The sequence below is a fragment of the Microchirus variegatus genome, assembly GCF_963457635.1.
Source record: "Microchirus variegatus genome assembly, chromosome: 9".
NCBI lineage: Eukaryota > Metazoa > Chordata > Actinopteri > Pleuronectiformes > Soleidae > Microchirus > Microchirus variegatus.
The window spans coordinates 6,786,201-6,805,754 of record NC_139810.1 but is presented as its reverse complement, the minus strand read 5'-3'; positions in this window follow the sequence as shown (position 1 = coordinate 6,805,754).

Sequence of the window (19,554 nt, the reverse complement as noted above, 5' to 3'; positions counted from 1 at the left end):
TGCAGCTTTAAAGGTTTGCATGTTTACTCCTTCGCCCGACGGTTATTAACCCGGCACCAAGTTATTGTGAATTGGTGAACGTGTCAAAGGGAAAATATTTAATCTGTACAAACGAACGAGGGGAAAGAAAAACACTCGATGAGTTTTAATATCATTTCACACAGAGATTGTGAGCTGCTCTTTTTTTTGAGCCCCGTTCCGTTCCGTTCCTCTTTTTCTGTTGACTCGGCTGTTGTTTCTCCAACCAACTTTTGTCACGTAACAAACTTCGGTGCCCGGTTCCCTGTCAAACGGAAAAAGGAGGAGGAAAAAATAAGCCTCAGCCAGGGATTTAGCGCCTTCACAATCTGTCTCTCTTCAGGCAGCGTTTCATTCATCGGGAAATTTCCTCCTGAAATTTTTGGCTGCAAGTTGAAGAGGTTTTTAAAAAGAAGTTAGACGGAAAGAAGGGGGGGGGGGGGAGAAAGTCTGTTATGAAGTTCTGCGCTTTATCAAAGCAGCTAAAGCTTCGGTAATTGTGCTTTAAAGGACAGATGTTTGAGAGGACAGTTGTGTTTTGACTTAATGAGGGAAAAAAAGCACCATTACCCATGGGCTTTTCTTAAAATCATATTTCAGGCTCCCAGGACGGCACATATATACACATAGAGAGAACTGGAGGGGGGTTTGGGGGGGGGGGCTGTAGACTTTGTGTTAAATTATTTAAATATGCAAACCATTTCATGAAGGGACCGGGGAGATGCTGTGAGTGATAGAATGATTTAATCATTCCTGATCTTCTGAGTAGCCCCCATTGAAATACGTCTCACACGGTGGTAGCCCGGCTTCATCTCGATGTGGATTGACCAGATCTCCTATTAATTATGAATATGATGAATAAAAGGAGGAAATGTGCACAATGAAAACGTTTCCTTTTGTGTCCTGCAGCTTTTCAACTGTTGCGCCCCCTGCTACGGGTCCGTTTAAACAATCTGTAGTTTCCCCGTGTGCTGTACGTAGTGGTCAAAATGATCATTTCAGAGACGAGATATATAAATGTAAATATTCATCGTGCCATTAAAAAGAAATAAGGGTGAAAGTGTGAGGTGACTATAAACAAGGGAAAAAATAAGGGAAGGTCAGCGTGTGAGTAATGAGGCGAAACAGGGTAGGAATCTCTTGATTTAGTTTCACGGACAAATGTTCTTGAAGTCGCACCTTTGCAGTAACAGAAACAGTGATTTTTGACCGAGAGCAGACGCAGAAACAGAATCGCGGCTCTCAGCTGGAGACGTTTTTTTATCTCTCCAGTCATCTTCACAAAATAAACACAGCTGTTACTTTCTACTATTTGTGATTATTTCCGACATATAAATGTTGTATATATACATTTTTTTTTTCTTACATTTGGTGAAACGATGTCTGCGTCTTTGTTCCATTTTCCTTTTTCTGAAGAAAACTTGGCGAGGAATATATCACCGCAAAAAAGCCATGCGCATCCAAGGGGAATCCGCGCGATTCTAAACGAGCTCGCAGCCATAGTCAGTCGCGTTTCTCTATTCCGAGTCTATTCTATTACCGAGCGACTTCGAGAGCACACGCTCACTCCTTTAGGCCTTACTGTATATACGTGAGTGTTCCAGAACGCCGGATGCCCTGTCGGTGTCGTTCTGATTTCAGCCGCGGAGCTCCGACCGCCCCGAAGGCCGTTCCGTGCATTCGCAGGATAAAAAGACACGATCCGTTGAAAAGCATCGTTCTCCTCCACACACACACATATACATACACACACGGTGTAAACTGACCTTTATAGCTGCGTCACACATACATGACGACACAATGCCATTATTGTACTGAATGTTATTGCAGACTCGCAGTGACGGAGTCAAATTTGAGCCTCATTAAAAATGCAATTTGAGGCAGATTGGTCATTACTGGTCCCATATTTGGTCCTCACTTGTCTTATTGAGCTGGAGGGGAGAATGAAGGAGGAACTATTGCACTGTTGTTCTCTGACTGGACACTCACTGCCTGACCATGGACACGCACATGACGGGAGGCTCCAGCAGAAGCCAGACTTTTGTCCTGTTTTGGCCAGAACGACGACGACGACGACGGCAGTCGGCAGTGTTTCGTATACGAGATCTCCCCCCCCCCCCCAAAATACTGCTCCAGTCTAAGTGTACATAATGTAGTTTTTGCTTGAAGCTGAACAGACTGAGTTAGGCGAACTGTAACTGTACCATTGGAGCTTTTTTTGCATGTGTCTTTTTTATAACGGACAGACGAGAGTTCTGCTACAGTAACTACATAAACGAACCGTTTTAAAAATGTGTCGCGGGCCCGCATGACCGAGGCCGCCGTTCAAGAAGGGATTCCCGGTTTCACCATACTCACATAGTTTAAAAATGGACGCTATATATATAAATATATATATAAATAATAATAAAAAAATTAAAAAAAAAAAAAAGTGGGGAGAAAAAAAAATAATAATAATTGCACAGTTATCAAAAGACTTCTTTTGTAAATTGTCAACAGCACAACTATTTTGTATTGTTGTTTGTACCGTTTTGTAAGAAAAGCAAAAGGAAAAAAAAAAAAAGAGAGAAAAATGGAACGAGTCTGTTGTTTTCGAGCGTGTTTTTAGTGCCACTGCAATCTTGGTTTCCAAATACCGTACCAGTACATGCGCAGCCTTGCAGATCAACCTTGTAAAATAGACGCTGAGCTGGAGACTCCCTGTCAGCACCATGTGTTATAAATAAACATTTCCCCCCCCTCCTTATAAGAACACTGGCTCCTGTCTCTTCTTTTTCAGGTGTAAAAAACGTCCGTCCATCCATTAATCCAGGGTTTTCCATGAGGGGGGAAGACAGGCAGAGTGTTTGAAAACTGCTTTTAGGATTGCATTATAATAGCAGCCATAAACAAGCATAAGCTGAAATGATCAACTGAATTAAACCTGTTCATTTGTCACCTTGTGCCTGACAGGCTCATCTTGTAAAGTGGTATAAATGCTGTGTGTGTGTGTGTGTGTGTGTGTGTGTGTGTGTGTGTGTGTGTGTGTGTGTGTGTGTGTGTGTGTGATTGGGTGGGGGTGTGTGTGTGTGTGTGTGTGTTTTTCTAAGCTGAAAAAATGATTGAACAAGTCGGTGTGAAAATAGACAAGAGGTGAATTTAATTTCCTACTTTGCTTCTTTGTTTTTATTTTCCCTCAATGTCGTCTGTGCATTTAAAACAGCTGTGTTTTGTTTTGTTTGTGCAGCTGCTTTTTTAGGCTGTTTTTGAAGAAGCAAGACACTCATGCTTCAGTTTATTGGTGAAAACAAACTCTTTCAGTGGACTTAACAGACAGTTGCCACTCACCGAACCAATCTATTAGACCAATACTAAAGGTTTTTGTTAGTACTTTATTTAAGACACGCCCACATGACTGAAAAATCCTGGAATTCCCTTTTGTGGCAACACGTGGTTTAGTAATTGTACACGATACATGATTTGTTCTGAAACCAAATCAGTATCATGAAAACAAAATTGTCCTTTATGGTGGCCCTGAAGTGCCAATCACCACCAACTAAACACAACTGCAAAACACCCCAAACAAGAAACACACATCAATGACAAAGCAGAACAAATACAGAAAATACAACGACAAAAACCCAAAAAATACAACAAAAGCAGAAAAAATGGCAACAAATAAAATACAACGACAGAAGCAGAAAAAATTTGCCAAATAAATACGACAAAAGCAGAAAAAATATGACAAAGACAAATCAATACAGCGACAAAAGCAGAAAAAATACGACAAAAATTACAACAAAAGCAGACAAAAATACGACAAAAAGTAAAAAATACAACGACAAAAGCAGAAAATATGACAAAAGCCGAAAAAATACAATGACAAAAGCCGAAAAAATACAACGACAAAAGCAGAAAAAATACAACGACAAAAGCAGAAAAATTACAACAACAACAAAAAATACAACGACAAAAGCAGAAAAATTATGACAAATACAAAACAATACAGCGACAAAAGCAGGAAAAATACAACAAAAATTACAACAAAAGCAGACAAAAATACGACAAAAACTAAAAAATACAACGACAAAAGCAGAAAAAATACAATAAAAAAATACGTCAAAAGCCGAAAAAATACGACAAAAACACACGACAGAAGCATGAAACATAAGAACAAAAACAAAAAAAATACGACGACAAAAACACACAACGACAGAAGCGTAAAACATAAGAACAAAAAAATACAACGGCAAAATGAAAAAAAAGAGGCAAAAGCAGAAAACTTTATTACACAAACAAAAAAACGACAAAAACAAATAACACAACGACAAAAATCAACCTCATAAACAGAAACAAAATTAACTTAAAAATGGAAAAGAGCGTTTTTGTCGTTGTGTTTTCTGTTTGGAGGGAGTGTGTTGCTGTGTTGTTGGTGATGTGCACTTCCGGGCCACCGTAGTTACCTCACCTTGATTGTCACATCCACATCCTACTTCTCAACATCAAAGCATGTTTACCGACTGTTACTTAAGGAAAAAAGGGGATAGAAAACTTAGAAAGGTAGGAAATAAATCTGTCAGGAAAGACGAGAAGAAGGGGCGGATGAGTCGAGCCTTATTCTGGATCTATCTAAGCACAGCAGGTCAATGAACCGAGAGCGGCCTGCGTCTCCTCCTCATTGATTAACCTGTCAGAGCACGTCGATGCACACGCAGACACGAGCAGCCCCGCTGTTACACACCGAACGCAAGGAATCCTCAAACAAACGAGAGAACCTGCTCCTGAACCTCTTTGCTTTCCCGCGCTGTGGCGTCGACACAATGAGTCAAAACGGATTAATTCCCGCTCGCTGTCACGTGCTCGCTGGAATAAGCCCACGCTGAAATGCGAACCCGTGTTAAACAACGCGGTGAAGTTACCTGCACAGCGACTCTCACTCTGCACATGAAGGTAATTCATTTTTTTCTCAAATGCCAGACTTGTCTGAAAAAGCAGTTTGCCGCGTGTCGGCAGGTTTGATGTGTTTGTTTCCTGGAAGTGAAATGAAAGCTTCACAGAGGAAGCACAGGAAAAGCTGTTTTCTCTGCAAATGCTGTCGTGATCTCTGACCTCAGGTCCTGGATGACATTTATTCAGTTTGGACTTTTGCAGAATTGAGGCTTTTGTTCCTTCTTTTTTGTTTTTTATTATTTTGTAGTTCCTCCCAGTATGTGTATACTTTTACTTCCTGTGGGTTTTTTTTTACACTTTCCCTCCACTTTAATGAGCTGTCGACAGAGGAGGCGACGGGGGTCTTCTTCTTCTTCTTCTTCTTCTAATAATAAATCTCGGCAGGTTGTACAGCGATAAGTTGAACGATGATCTCCACAGTTCAAAGGTCACAGACTGCTGCTTTAACCCCTGTTACATGCCAAACGTGCGCGTGCGTGTGTGTGTGTGTGTGTGTGTGTGTGTGTGTGTGTGTTTCTGCCTCCCCCCCCCTCCTTTCTGTTTCCTTCCCAGGTGCTAACAACCTGATTGGGATCCATCTGTGAAGCTGAGTTCCACCTGATGAGCTGGCCAATCAGAGGTGGACTGTTCCATGTCAAAAGGGCCCGCTGACAGGGTCTCCGCCTCTCTCTGCCACCTTGCCCTCATTGATTACGCTCAGTCTGGGAAAGTTTGAAAGTTTGACTTTCGTGTTGCTGTTGTTGTTAGGTAAGTTGGGTACCCTACATTTTGCAAAACGTAGGTTGGTATTTCTTTTTAAAGCTCCCATAGACCATAAGTTCTAAATTAACGCTGTTTTTTTGGTGTGTATCAGTGCCATTACCTTGTTTATGAAGCCTTGAAGTTTGGAAACAAACAGTGCTCCTTCGGTTGCGTACATTGAACCACAGAAGAAGAAGAATAACGTCCGTTGTGGAGGTGTTTCACGAGCGACAGTGTCTTCTGACTCTGGGTCAAAGTCATAAAAGGGACTGCAACGGGGAGTCGTGACGAAACTATTTTTAAACATTGTTAAAACAATGTTTTGATAATGAGTAGCAGTGCGTCCACCGTTCCAGAGGGGGGAGCTGCCCTTCTGAGAGCTGACGTGCTGATTACGTCACTTTCGGATATTGGCCAATCACAACACAGTCTGTCTTCTGGGGTTGAGATTTCAGTCTGAAACAGCGCGGCTGAGGAGAGCTTCAGCGAGGAGAGATTTTGATAGGTTTTGACCATAAAAACAAGTTAATGTATGTAAGTAGACCTCCATAACTCACATATATGTGCCATAAGACCACTCTATGGGAGCTTTAAAACCCTAGGGTTATTGGTTGGTGCGACACATGTATTTTTTGCCAAGACTCTTTGTTGATTATTAAGTTAGGCCTTTAGAATAGTAGAATAGTCGTGGTAGTTGTAAAATATATTGGCCTTATCTATTTCACTTTCCTGTATTTTCTGTCCATAACGTTCTTTTTTTTCCTCCGCGTGAATGACAGAAGTCATTATTTGCAGTTGTCACAGATTGATCAGGAACCACAAATGCTTTGATTCAGAACCAGTGCGTCGATGAATCACGCTATAAGTTTGGCTGAGTCCGCGTCCCCGCCACAGTCACGTTGATTAATTAAACATAGCAGGCTATGCTAACGACATCATTAATTAAGCTACTTAATGCCCTAATCTCTCTGTCAACATACTTATCATCATAAAACACACGAGTGGTACTTATATAAAACTTCATGTGTGAGAGTAATGGATCTAGATCTGAGACCAAATGATGCCTACAAGTGAAATCTGTCATATCAAGTGGTGGATTTAATTAAATAATGACGTGTGTGGATAAATCTGTTGCTGGGGGAAAAAAAGGCAAAGTCAGCAAAACATTAGATTTTCTTTTCTTCATCTCTCAACTCCAGAAGTACCATTTTTCCTTAAAGTAGACGTATTCCACCCTATTTCTCCAAGGTAACCTAGTTCCCTGGTGTCCTAATGAACATGTCTGTGACATGCTTTGGTCAAAATACCTTAAGGATGAAGCACCACAGCAGTTCAATCACTCTGCCAAAACAGCCCTGTTCAGAACGCTCTCTTTTCAGTGCCTGTCTCTTTAAATGCAAATGAGACACAGGAAACTACGTCAGCGTCACTGAGGCTAACGGCAGCTAACAGCAGTTAGCATTTGGAAAAGCCATCATTTGGCGACTCTAGACGGCACATTGCCGTCATATATAAAATGTAAATCCTCTGAGGCTGGAAGTTTGTGTAGAACTCTGTGCTGCACTGTGCAGCCAAGGATAGAACACTTCACAGGCTTCCGCTCTTCCGGATACTATTGCCCTCGCCTGCACTCGTGTTTTTTTAGGGACAAAGTGGAATCATTCCAGGAATCATTTGTCTGATGTCAGATACCCTGGGGAAGTCAACATCCCGTGTTTTATCTCCTGTACTTAGACTGAGGAGGACCACAAAAACATGACTGAGTCATCTTTTTTCACACTTTTGCCGACTCATAAGGCCTCCAGAGTCCCAAATATTAAGTATTAAAATGATTAAAAAGTTGATTTTGCATAGTATGTCCCCTTTAAGTATAAGTAGTAGTGCCACATAATGTATGCACTCTCTTTCATTCAAAATCGTTGGCTGGGGTCCAGACGTTAGTTGTCTGAACAAACTCGGGTAAATATGCTTAGCTGTGTATTCCACCATTGGATATGTGTGTTTTAGGATCTGAATATTGAATTATTGCACATAAACGCCAAGGGAGTCGCACGGCGGTGCAATGAAAACATTCCCTGCATGTTTGTGCAAGTTCAGTTACAACAATACAATATTTGCAGTTTATTCCCCAATGCGTGCATTTATCTTTTTTTTTTTTTTTACCACACCAAGATATTATTTCTACATGCGTTGGATAATTTTATCTGTATCAGTCATTGCCAGAGTTTGGATGGATGACAAAATATATTGGAATATTTTGTTTTTGACTTTCCCATAGACCATGAACTTCACATTTGTTAACAAATGTGAAGTTCAAAAGTTCAAAATGTTGGGGTCATGATACAATTTTTTTGTGTTTTCCATTAAAAGTCACACTTATTCATCAAAAGAGTTGTAAAACAAATAGAAAATATAGTCAGGACATTGACAAGATTAGAAATAATGATTTTTATTCCAAATAATCATTTTGCCCTTTCGTCAAAGAACCAGCATGTCTGTATATATATATGTGTATATGTATGTATATGTGTATATATGTATGTATATATGTATATATATATATATATATGTGTGTATATATGTATATATATATGTGTGTATATATGTATATATATATGTGTGTATATATATGTGTGTGTATATATATATGTGTGTATATATATGTGTGTGTATATATATGTATATATATATGTGTGTATATATTTATGTATATATATATATGTGTGTATATATATATGTATATATATGTGTGTATATATATATGTATATATATGAATGTGTGTATATATATATGTATATATATGAATGTGTGTATATATATATGTATATATATGTGTGTATATATATATATGTACAAATATATATCTTGCTTCTGGGGACTCTGTAGAAACAGTCCGACCAGTCATCCATCTCCCCATATGATATCCTCATATTCTCCATCAGTGACTTTCATTTCCTCTATTATAGCCTGAGGGTGTGAGGGACAGAAGAGGATGTGGGGGGGAAAAGACTGAATGGCTCAGGTCTGACTGTGTGAAAAACCATCTAATGACAGCTTTAGTGGACTGCTGTGCTGCCTCTGGACCCCGCACATATAGCTGTGTGCTATAGAAATAGCGGGAGGAGGCCTGCATCGTGACTCATCTGAAAGTAACATATTTACTCCAAACTAACCAAAGTGCGTTGCTCTGTGTAATAAGAATAAAACAAACAGCCTCACCCGCATTGACTTTATGGTCTCACAGCAATTGTGATTTATTTTACCCGCCACGTTGGCGCTATTGTATGTAGATTGCCTGATGCCCCTGTGGTGAACTCCTGGATCTAATCCTTTCACACAGAGTAACTGTACTGCAGAGGGAGGAGCGCGGGCTCTCTCCGGAGAAACGAGAGCAGGGTTCAAACAGTCAAGAAGAGCCCGCAAAAAAACATGCAGGGAAACAATCCTGGGAACTGTGCGCTGGCCTTTTCCACGGGTCACCGCGTCAACAAAGGATATCTGATTCGTACAGAGCTCTGTACAGTGTTGGTTGGTTGGGTTAGCAGGGGCAGGTAGGCACGATGAGTGTAACGATATGAGGGGAGTCGTGTCAGAGAGGCAGAGAGGCGTCTAAAAGCCCGGGATTGGAAGTGATAATGTTTCCTTCTGGGTCAGCGAGACCACACCCCAGAGAGAACAACGGCAGCTGACCACATTACGGCTGGCGAGGGACAGAGATAAAGGAGTGAAGCTCTGGGCCCATAGTACTCCCCTGAAATCAGATTTAGATTCCATTCCCGGCGCCGAAATCATATTACACTCCACAGCTATTCACAGAGTGTCTATCTATCACTCACACAGACACATACACTGTCAACATGATCCGACCATCTGTCAGTACTTACCTCGACAGAACCTTCAAGATATTGCCCTGATGGAGCCACTGCCTCAGCTGCCGTGTTGCTCCTCGATAGCAAATAGTATTAATAATAAATAAAACAATCCGCATCCACCAGACGATTTATTCCCCCCATTAAAGTGACACGCTTGATTTATGAGATCTTAGCGCCGGGAATAAACGCTTTGCTTTGGTGACGAAAATCTGCAACATTAATCTGGAGATACAGCGTTCGCAATTGTAGAGACGGACTGGGAAGACCCACGACAGTTTAAAAATGTTCTTATTGTTTTGCCCGGGTATGAATTGTCTCGCATCTCAAATCCCCTCTGTATTCGCACACTCGGCTCCAAATCTTCCATTTTCCTCATTACCATGCAAGATGACGCCTCGAGAGTGTGCGGTCTCCCTCATGAGGGACTTGACAAATTGCGTCTCTATCTTCCTTTGGCTTGTTTTATATTTCGACTGAGTTAACTAAATTTCATGATGGTTTGTGTAATCACCGCGGCCTCCAGGACAGGAAGTTTCGTCTTTTTTGTTTTTTTTTTATCCACGTATCTATTCCACATCTCCTCTCCCCCACTCCCCTGATGAAGATGTGCATCAAATCCATACTCCCCTCCCCTCCTGCTGTGTTTATGGCTGCGTCTGCAGTAAAAGGTCAGCTGTTGATTGGTGCACTGCACCGTGTGACCACATAATCAAGGAGGTGGATGATTTGCTCTGAGAAAGAGACACCATTAGAGTCAGGGAATAGGGTGCAGTATATCAACATTTTTTCCATATGCCTTTCCTTTATTCGTTGTGAAATCACACAAAGATGCGAGGAAACTGTCGTACTGCAAAAAAAATTCAATTGTAAATTACAAAATGAGTAGTAGACTCTAAGGAATAAAAGTGCCAAGTAGAACCGTATAAGGTTCTTCGGCTTGTCCTCATAGGAGAACCCTTTCTGGCTCCAGGTAGAACCTTTTTTATAAAGCTTCCACCTGGAACCCTTTTTGAGGGTTCCACCAAGAACCCTTTTAAAACCCTTTATTCAGGAAAGGGTTTTTCAGATGCAAATAGTTCCAGGGAGAATCTAAGCCCTTTTGGAACCATTTTTTCTAAGAGAATAGTAGTAGTAGTAGAAATGGATTTACAAATGTGAACTTTCATTCTCTTCACCACCTTTGGAAAAACACAAGCAGCTTGTAGTCTTGCATGCATCACAGTTTGCTCTAACATTTTTGAGGACAAAGTGTCCACAGAAAAAAACATTACTCCCGCTGTTAATTTGAACGTTTCAGGCGGCGAGCCGGCAGACATTACTTTTGTGCTCAATAGTTGGGTTTCCATTTCCATTTCCTCAAATTGCCCAGGACCTAAATATCGCAATGAAAACAGGTAATGGAAATGGCTACATTTCGGGAAAACCTCTCAAATATCGCGAACACGTTTAACCTCTCATGAGGTGGTTCTTCGGACGTGTCGATATAAAAGTTTATTGCGATTGCCAATGAAGAAGAGTTGATGGGACACAGGAAACACCGCCAGGAGATAAAGACGACAGGAAGTAACGATTTGGAAAGATCCAAACTCTCGTGAGAGTTTGACGCGTTCACTTGACCTCAGTTTTTAGTCATTCAAACCAACCGCAATCGAGTAGTGTGTAACTGTGTAACGACCCAACTGCAAACACATGTTGGCAACAGCCAATGAGAGTAGATGGGGGCACAGGAAACACTGTCAGAAGACGACAGGAAGTAATGGGAATATGAAAACTCTTGTGAGAGTTTGATGCGTTCACTTGACCTCAGTTGCAGTCAATCAAACAAACCACAATCGGGTGGTGAGTAACTGTGTAACTGTGTAATGACCCAACTGCAAGCAAATGTTGCCAACAGCCAATGAGAAAGAGTAGATGGGGACACAGGAAACTCAGTCAAAATACGACAGGAAGTAAGGGAAAGATCAAAACTCTCGTGAGAGTTTGATGCGTTCACTTGACCTCAGTTGCAGTCAATCAAACAAACAAACCACAATCGAGTAGTGTGTGACTGTATAACGACCCAACTGCAAACACATGTTGGCAACAGCCAATGAGAAAGAGTAGGTGTGGACACAGGAAACGCAGTCAGAAGACGACAGGAAGTAACGGGAATATGAAAACTCTTGTGAGAGTTTGATGCATTCACTTGGCCTCAGTCTCAGTCAATCATACAAACCACAATCGGGTGGTGTGTAACTGTGTAATGACCCAACTTGCAAGCAAATGTTGCCAACAGCCAATGAGAAAGAGTAGATGGGGACACAGGAAACACAGTCAAAATACGACAGGAATTAAGGGAAAGATCAAAACTCTTGTTGGAGTTTGATGCGTTCACTTGACCTCAGTTGCCGTCAATCAAACAAACAGCAATCAGGTAGTGTGTAATGACCCAACTGTAAACACATGTTGCCAACAGCCAATGAGAAAGAGTAGGTGGGGACACAGGAAACACCATCAGAAGACGACAGGAAGTGACTCTGGTGAGAGTTTGATGCGTTCACTTGGCTTCAGTCGGTTTGCCAACTGTTGACGTCTGTGATCCCTCATCAGGCGCAGTCATTAAATGTGTGATCCCCAGTCTTTCAGTCGTCTGCTAAAACCAGTCGATGACTGTGGACTCCAAGTCTTTTTCCAAATCGCAAACATCTGTGAAAGTTATCTAGTGTGAATGTGGAGAGCAACAAGCTTCCAAATGTAACCAGAGCCTGGACAGGAACCGTGCTGCTGCTGCTGCTGCTGCTGCTGCTGCTTGCCAGCGAGAAAGCACTGTTCGAGACCCTTTTTTTCTCATGTAAGAGAATGTGGTTTAACAAAGCCGAAGCAGCCATTTGGAAAGGCTACAGGCAGACGATAGCTGTAATTGATACACACTTGGCATGCTTTGTGCGTCCAGAGATTTGCAGAATCCATAAAATTAGATGTTGAGATAATTATGTTTGTCATCGTATAGTGAAAGCGGGAATCAGAAAGCTAATCAGAATGGCTGTCAGCTGTAGCACGCGCACGCTATCAGATCTCTTGTCCTCGACGATAACAATGAATGCGGGTCATTTTAACAGGTAACAGCTGCTCAGAGCTAATTTGTCCAATTATGCGCAGAGGATGCAGGCGGAGGTTGTTCCTTGGTCCTGAGGGAACCTCCTGTTTTCTCTCCCAGTGCTTCCAGAGTGAGCCAAGTAATGGAAATCCATATCCAACACATAAAGCATGTTGTAAAAAGCAGCACAAGTAAAAACGCTGGCTTCTACGATGAGAGCGGATGTTTCTGATGTTTTTAGAGAACAAAGTCAATGCTAATCAACTGACAGAATAATTACTGTGAGTGATCATTGGGCCCTGTTGTGGCTGCAGGTTGGAAATGCCGTCTCATGTGAGGTTTTTCCTTTATAAACGATCGACCGTGACCGGGGCTTTATGAGAGCGCCGCGTCGTACGTCCAGCAGTGACACGTTCATCACGAAAAACCACTGGATAGCCATTGCTGCCTTGCTGAGAGCGGTTAACGTCATCCAATAAACTGGAAAAATGCATTATGGGACGATGGTCATCACTCAGAATTGTAATGTTATTGTTAGCTGAGAGCCTGTTTAGCCCCAGATTGATTGAACGCCATGAAGTTTCCTCTGCAGCGTGGTTTTACGCTGACCTTTTCGGAGAAAGAATTTGATTTGGGAGCCCACCTCCTGCCACAGCTGCCAAGTCAGAGCAATTGGTAATCCAGACATTTTAAGTCAATGGCACAACTGCAAACAGTCAGTCATCAGTGGAAATAAGCACGGCCTTTCAAAACCCTCCAAATAACAGTTGTTGTTTAAAATCCAACAAGGGAAAACATGTTGAAAGGTTTGGGTTTTTTTGCAAATGATTGAATGCTTTAAAAACACAATCAACACCTCAATCATTACAGCTGATAACTGTGGCTGTTGTTAATTGTGCCTTTGTCTCTGATTTTCCCAGATCAAAAAAATACATTTGTGGACGACGTATTCAAAGGCTTGAATGTTTCTCGTTTTAATCCAAAACCCAAACCTTCAGATCTGACAGCTGCGCTCAGTCAAGTCTGACCCAAGTCGTTTCCCAAATTATCACTTTGGAAAGAAAGATAATATGTCTTAACGACTGTTTATTATAAAATTCCTTGGCGTCAAAATGATGTTGGTCTCTGCTTTTTTTCTTTTTGGCAGGCAGTCTGTGTATGTGTCATAACATTTCACTGCTGTGCTGCAGGTCTCTAACTGTGAGTTTATTTCAATAATTCAGTTATCAATTATTTATTTTGGTTAAATTTAGACAAGGGAGACACAATATTGTATTTATCTGTCTTCAAAGGTGCCGTATGTAAGAATGTGGCCAAAAAAAAATGGTTACTACATTCAAATTCAAAATACCCAGGTATTTTAGGTTTCGTTTTCTGACGTAACTGGCAACCCGTGGTTGCTCGGCAGCTGAGACTCTACTGACTGCAATGGTTGGTAGACTGCGGTAGGTGGCGCCACATGCCAAAACATGATTTCAAAACACAAAAAAAAAAAAAAATTTAATGCAAATATTTTGTCTGTACTGTTGTTGTTGGTGAGTTCAGTTTGTTATATGAACATTATTCCTGAGTCTCTGTGACATATTAGGAGGATTTTATGGCCAGTTGGTTTAGATTTATTATATAGTGCACCTTTAATGCCAGTTGTTGTCCAACTTTTTCGAGCTCACTTTCGAATGCCACTATAACAAAATCTTACTTTCCAGCAATAAAGCTTAGGAATAGTGCTCTCCGCTCACCTCGTCAGGCAGGGTTTGATTTTGAATCTCTTCATTTCCATTTTGTTTTCTAGTTGGTGTTGACTGTTGCTTTAAACTTGATGTTTTATTTACAGGGCATAAAAGGCATAACGCCCCCCCCCCCCCCTCCATGAGCCGGAGCTGGAGCTCCATCCACACCTTTTCCCCCTAACATCCCATTTCCCCCACTGATGGGAGCGGATTTCAAAATATAGATCAGCTCACAGTTGCAAGGCCAAAACCCTTTCAGGATGCCTCCTGATATCATCTGACAGAGGAGAGTCAGAAACAAAAACAAGCACTGGTGCTGCACCGGAGGGAGGGGGGGGGGATTTCTCTGCAAAACAGGTAAGCGCATCTTTTTTTCATGATGTTATCTAACAATCCCTGTTGGGGATACCTATCCATCTGTTCTGATCGCATGATAAGACTGATAACCAACTCTTTAACGCAGTAAATCACACATCACACAAAAGTTGAGCAGAGCACAGTGAGGAAAATATTGTCGACAGTAGTCCAGGTCCAGGCCTTATACAGTATGTGTGGTGCTTTTTTTCCGGGTTCTCCAACACACACAGAGGGGAACTGGACATTCCAAATTGCCAATATACAGAGTCAAACAACCATTTAAAACACTCGCGTTCACACCTTTGTTTAGAGTTTGAAACAGGCTGTTTGCACAGTACCCGTGTTTTTGACAGGTCACAGACGGAAAATCGCAGGTGTTAAGGCAGACCTAGACCAGAAGTTCCAATTAACTCTGTTTTTTAGTGTGTATCTGAGTCATTACCTTGTTTACTAAGCCCTGAAGGTTCTAAACAAACAGTTCAGCCACTGCTGAGAACGCTGTGTTTTATTGTCATCTCGTGCCCAGCGAGATCTCTGAAAAAACCCAGTCCGGTTACGAAAACATCGGTTCTCCTGAACAGAGGATCCTCCTGCTCCGGGCACTAGTCCGGGCACATCGAGTTGCGTAAAGAAGAATAACGTCCTTTGTAGAGGTGTTTCCCGAGCGACAGTGTCTTCTGACTCTGGGTCTGACTCCGGGTCAAAGTCATAAAAGGGACTGCGGCGGGGAGTCGTGACGAAACTATTTTTAAACATTGTTAAAACAATGTTTTGATAATGAGCAGCAGTACATCCACTGTTCCAGAGGGGGGAGCTGTGCTTCTGAGAGCAGGTGTGCTGATTATATCACTTCCGGGTATTGGCCAATCATAAGACAGTTGGGAAGGCTCTATGCTGGCTGGCCAATCACAAGACTCTGTCTTCTGGGTGAGAGAGTTGAGTCTCAAATATCATGGCTGGGAAACACCATCAGAAAACAGGATTTCTATCGGCACGTTCACAGCAACTAGGAGGTTTTTGACCATAAAAACAAGTTAAAGTATGCAAGTAGACCTCCATAACTCATATGTGCAACAGGACCACTCTATGTGAGCTTTAACAGTACATTAATGATGGCTAAGTTCCACCGAGCGCCCTCAGTATCAGGGCGCATGCCGTTCCTCTGTTACGCTGTCTTGACTCACATGAGCCGAACAGAGCCCTCGTTAATGAGATCCTCAGTGTTTTTCCTGTTAAAACGTGTCAAAATGGCTGCTGTGCAAAAGGGGTCAGTGAACAAACACTGGGTGAAGTACGATTCAAACAGGATTGCTACCGAATGGTACAGTTTGGAATGGCGCTGAATCCTCTTTTTGTCGTAATGTAAGGTGGCACAGTTTGGGCACCAGAGCCGGACAGGAACGGAGTACATTTACTTGAGTACAGCACTTAAGTACAATTTTGAGGGATCTGTACTTTTTCTTTACCCGAGTATAATTTTTGGGGAGTACTCATAACTTTACTCAAGTACATTTGAGAGGCAAATATTGTTACCGTTACTTCTTGGACTCCATGGTCATATTTAGTTGAGAGACGAAAACGGGGTCGTACCTATGTTCCCCGTTTTTCCCAAAAAAGGTCCTATGTTCCCCACTTTGTGGAAGCCTTGGTGTGGAGCTCCAGGGTATAGGGTTAGGGTAGGGTAGGGTAGGGTAAGGGTTAGGGCTAGGGTTGGGGTTGGGGTTGGGGTTGGGGTTGGGGTTGGGGTAAGGGTTAGGGTAAGGGGTAGAGTCCCATGTTCCCCGGGTCCTTTTGGGTGAAAGCGGGGAACATCGGACCCTTTTTTTAGAGAAAGGGTCCGATGTTCCCCGGTCACATACAAAGCGGGGAACATAGGACCCGGGGAACATAGATACGGTCCCCCGAAAAACAATGGATGAAGACGCAGTAGGTTCATCTCGGGAATGTACCAACGCCTGGCCCCACCTCGCCAGACTATTTCAATTTTCTGAACAAGTTTAATGATAGTGCCTACAAAAATTAATCTTCCAACTTGAGGAAGAATGTCAAGGTGCGTACATTGAAATAAACTTCCTTACATTTCTAAGCGAGAGCGTTGCCATTGTGCTATTGCCTTGTGGGCAAGTGAGAAATGTTAAATAAAACATGATAAAAAGATGAAAATGACTTATGATTCCTTTTACATTTTTCAAGGTATTTACATGAAAATGTTTCATAACTCCATGTAGGACGTTTCTATATGTAAATATAAGAACTGCGGCAGTATATGCAATATTTAGAAAATGTACTCTTGTACTCATGATACTCAAGTACTTTTTAAAACAAGTACTTCAGTACTTTTACTTAAGTAGACATCAGACTGTAATACTTTTACTTGTACTTGAGTAAGATTTAGCAAGGGGTGTCTGTACTTTTACTCGAGTAATGACGCTGTGTACTCTGTCCGCCTCTGTTGGGCACTTAGCGTGCCATGCTAAGTCACCAATACTACCGTAGCATGCAGATATTAGCATTTAATCAGCTACTTATAAATCACCGTGAAGCTAATGAGAATTCAATTTTGCCATCGGGGACAGAAAAATGTTGTTATATGCTCGATATTTTTGCAAATACCAAAACAGAAGTTGACAGGGACGGTGTACAGCTACGTAGCTGCACCAGAGTTAGCTGTAAGCTAGGCTTCATCTGGGCCAGAGAGAGAGAATAACATTTCTGATGGGCCTTGTTTACTGTAGACTGCAGCCCAAATTGGATTTTTAAGCCTATCCAGATTGTATCTAGCTTGGTTTTTTTTTTTTTTTTTTTCAGTCTGGACAGCTAAAATACACAAGACGTGATTTTTTCCAAAGCTGATTCAAAAGTGATGATTGTCTGTCGACTGTAGGTAGTCCAACAGAAGGGTGCCAAAAAGTGGAATGGTATGGATTAGGGTTGTTGTTTTTTTGAGTAACCTTTTATAAATTCTAAATTGCGTAAAATACTAAGATACTGAGTTGAACCGAACTGTACCAACAGTTAAAAAAAAATGAGGTTCACGTTGTTGGTCTCTCCACCACTATTGTCCTGACATGTCTATAATATTCATAATCATTAGAGATTGTTCATTGTTCCAGTCACCATGTAAAAAAAAAAATTGGGAAAACATTGGTGTTTATTGGTCTTCAGAACCCACAATTCATGCCACCTTGAATGGCCGTACTATCTAATGGCGGTGTCTCTAAATCCTGGTCGTGAGGACCTGCTTCCCTGCATGTTTTGGATGTTTCCCTTGCTCCAACACACCTGCTCCAAATGGTCAGCTCTGCAAAAGCCTGGTAATGACCCATCCATTTGAATCAGGTGTGCTGGAGCAGGAAAACGCCTGCACTAAACTTAAACCTCCTCAAATGATCCGTATTTTATTGCTTTTTATTTTTATTTTTTTTGTGTATTTTGTAAATATTTTATATTTTATCTGGAAATTATTTAAAATTTAAAATGTTATTTTATTTTATTGCTTCACAGTTGCACAGATGGATGTTTAAAAGTTTAGAGTTTATTTTTGCTGTTGTGTCTAGTTGGGTAACATAACCCTAGAAGTTTAGTACATTTGTTCATTAAAAAATTAATAGTTTGAGATTTATATCCCCTTGGATTGTCAGTTTCTACTTTTATTTGAGTATGCTTTTAGTAGGTTTTTCATCGACTAAGGGATTTACCAGACAGGATTTTCATTTGAGAGCATTTTCAAGCCTTTTTGATTTACATCCAGGTGTCACATCTGTTTCCAGCCATGTTTTCGGTGTCATTTCCTGTTTTTTTTAGTTGGCTGCATGTTTCACCTCTCATCCACCTCTCATCCAAGAAGCTTCTTCAGTTTCTGTTTTATTGTGAAAGTTAAATTCTTCTCGTACAGAAAATTTGACTTCATGCCATTGTTCCACTCCCACCAGTTGGATCGCGTGCCCCGCCTTGATTATTCCCACCTGTGTTCCATTAGCCACCTAATTACTTGCACTATTTAGTCTCCACTCACCATTCAGCCTCTGCCAGTCGGTCTGTTCAGTCATTCTGTGGGTGTTTTAGTTTTAGTGTGTGTTTTTTAATTTGACATTTTCTTTTGTGTTTAACCTGTGTCTGAGTGCCATAGCTGCTTTTGAATCTACTTCCTGCTTCATTTGTCACACAAGTCACCAACCATGCCTCAGCATGCCAACATTAGCATTTAGTCAGCTACGTATGTTCCCCCGTGAATTAAATTTTGCGACGGTATTAACAGCGTGGACAGAAAAATGTTGTAATATGCTAAATATTTTTTGGGCGAATACTGGGTACATAACAATTAACGGAAGTTGACAGGTGACTCGGTGTACAGCTACGTAGCTGCGCCAGAGTTAGCTATAAGCTAGGTTTCATCTGTTGTCTCTGGGCTGGAGAGAGAGAATAACGTGATTCTGATAGGAATTTGTTTAGACTGCAGCCCAAATTGGATAATCTAGCACACGTGTCAAACTCGTTATGTGGCCCGCGAGTGATTAATTTGTCTTAAAAATCTGTGTTAAAATAGGTCTATGCTGCTTTAAGGCGCGCGTAGACCATGAGCTACATTTCCCACAATGCAGGGCGATTGTGTTACCCGCAAAGTAACGGCATCCTGCCACTAGATCACAGTGTATCATTGCATATGCATCATGTGACGAGTGAAAATGAATGAGTACTAAATTCAGAAAGTTATTTAGCAATATGTTACAGAGTAGTTACCTTTATTAGACATTATATTTGGTTACATTTAGTTACATTTATTCTGTATGACAGTTACATCTGGCCCTTTGAGGGTAACCATTATGCTAA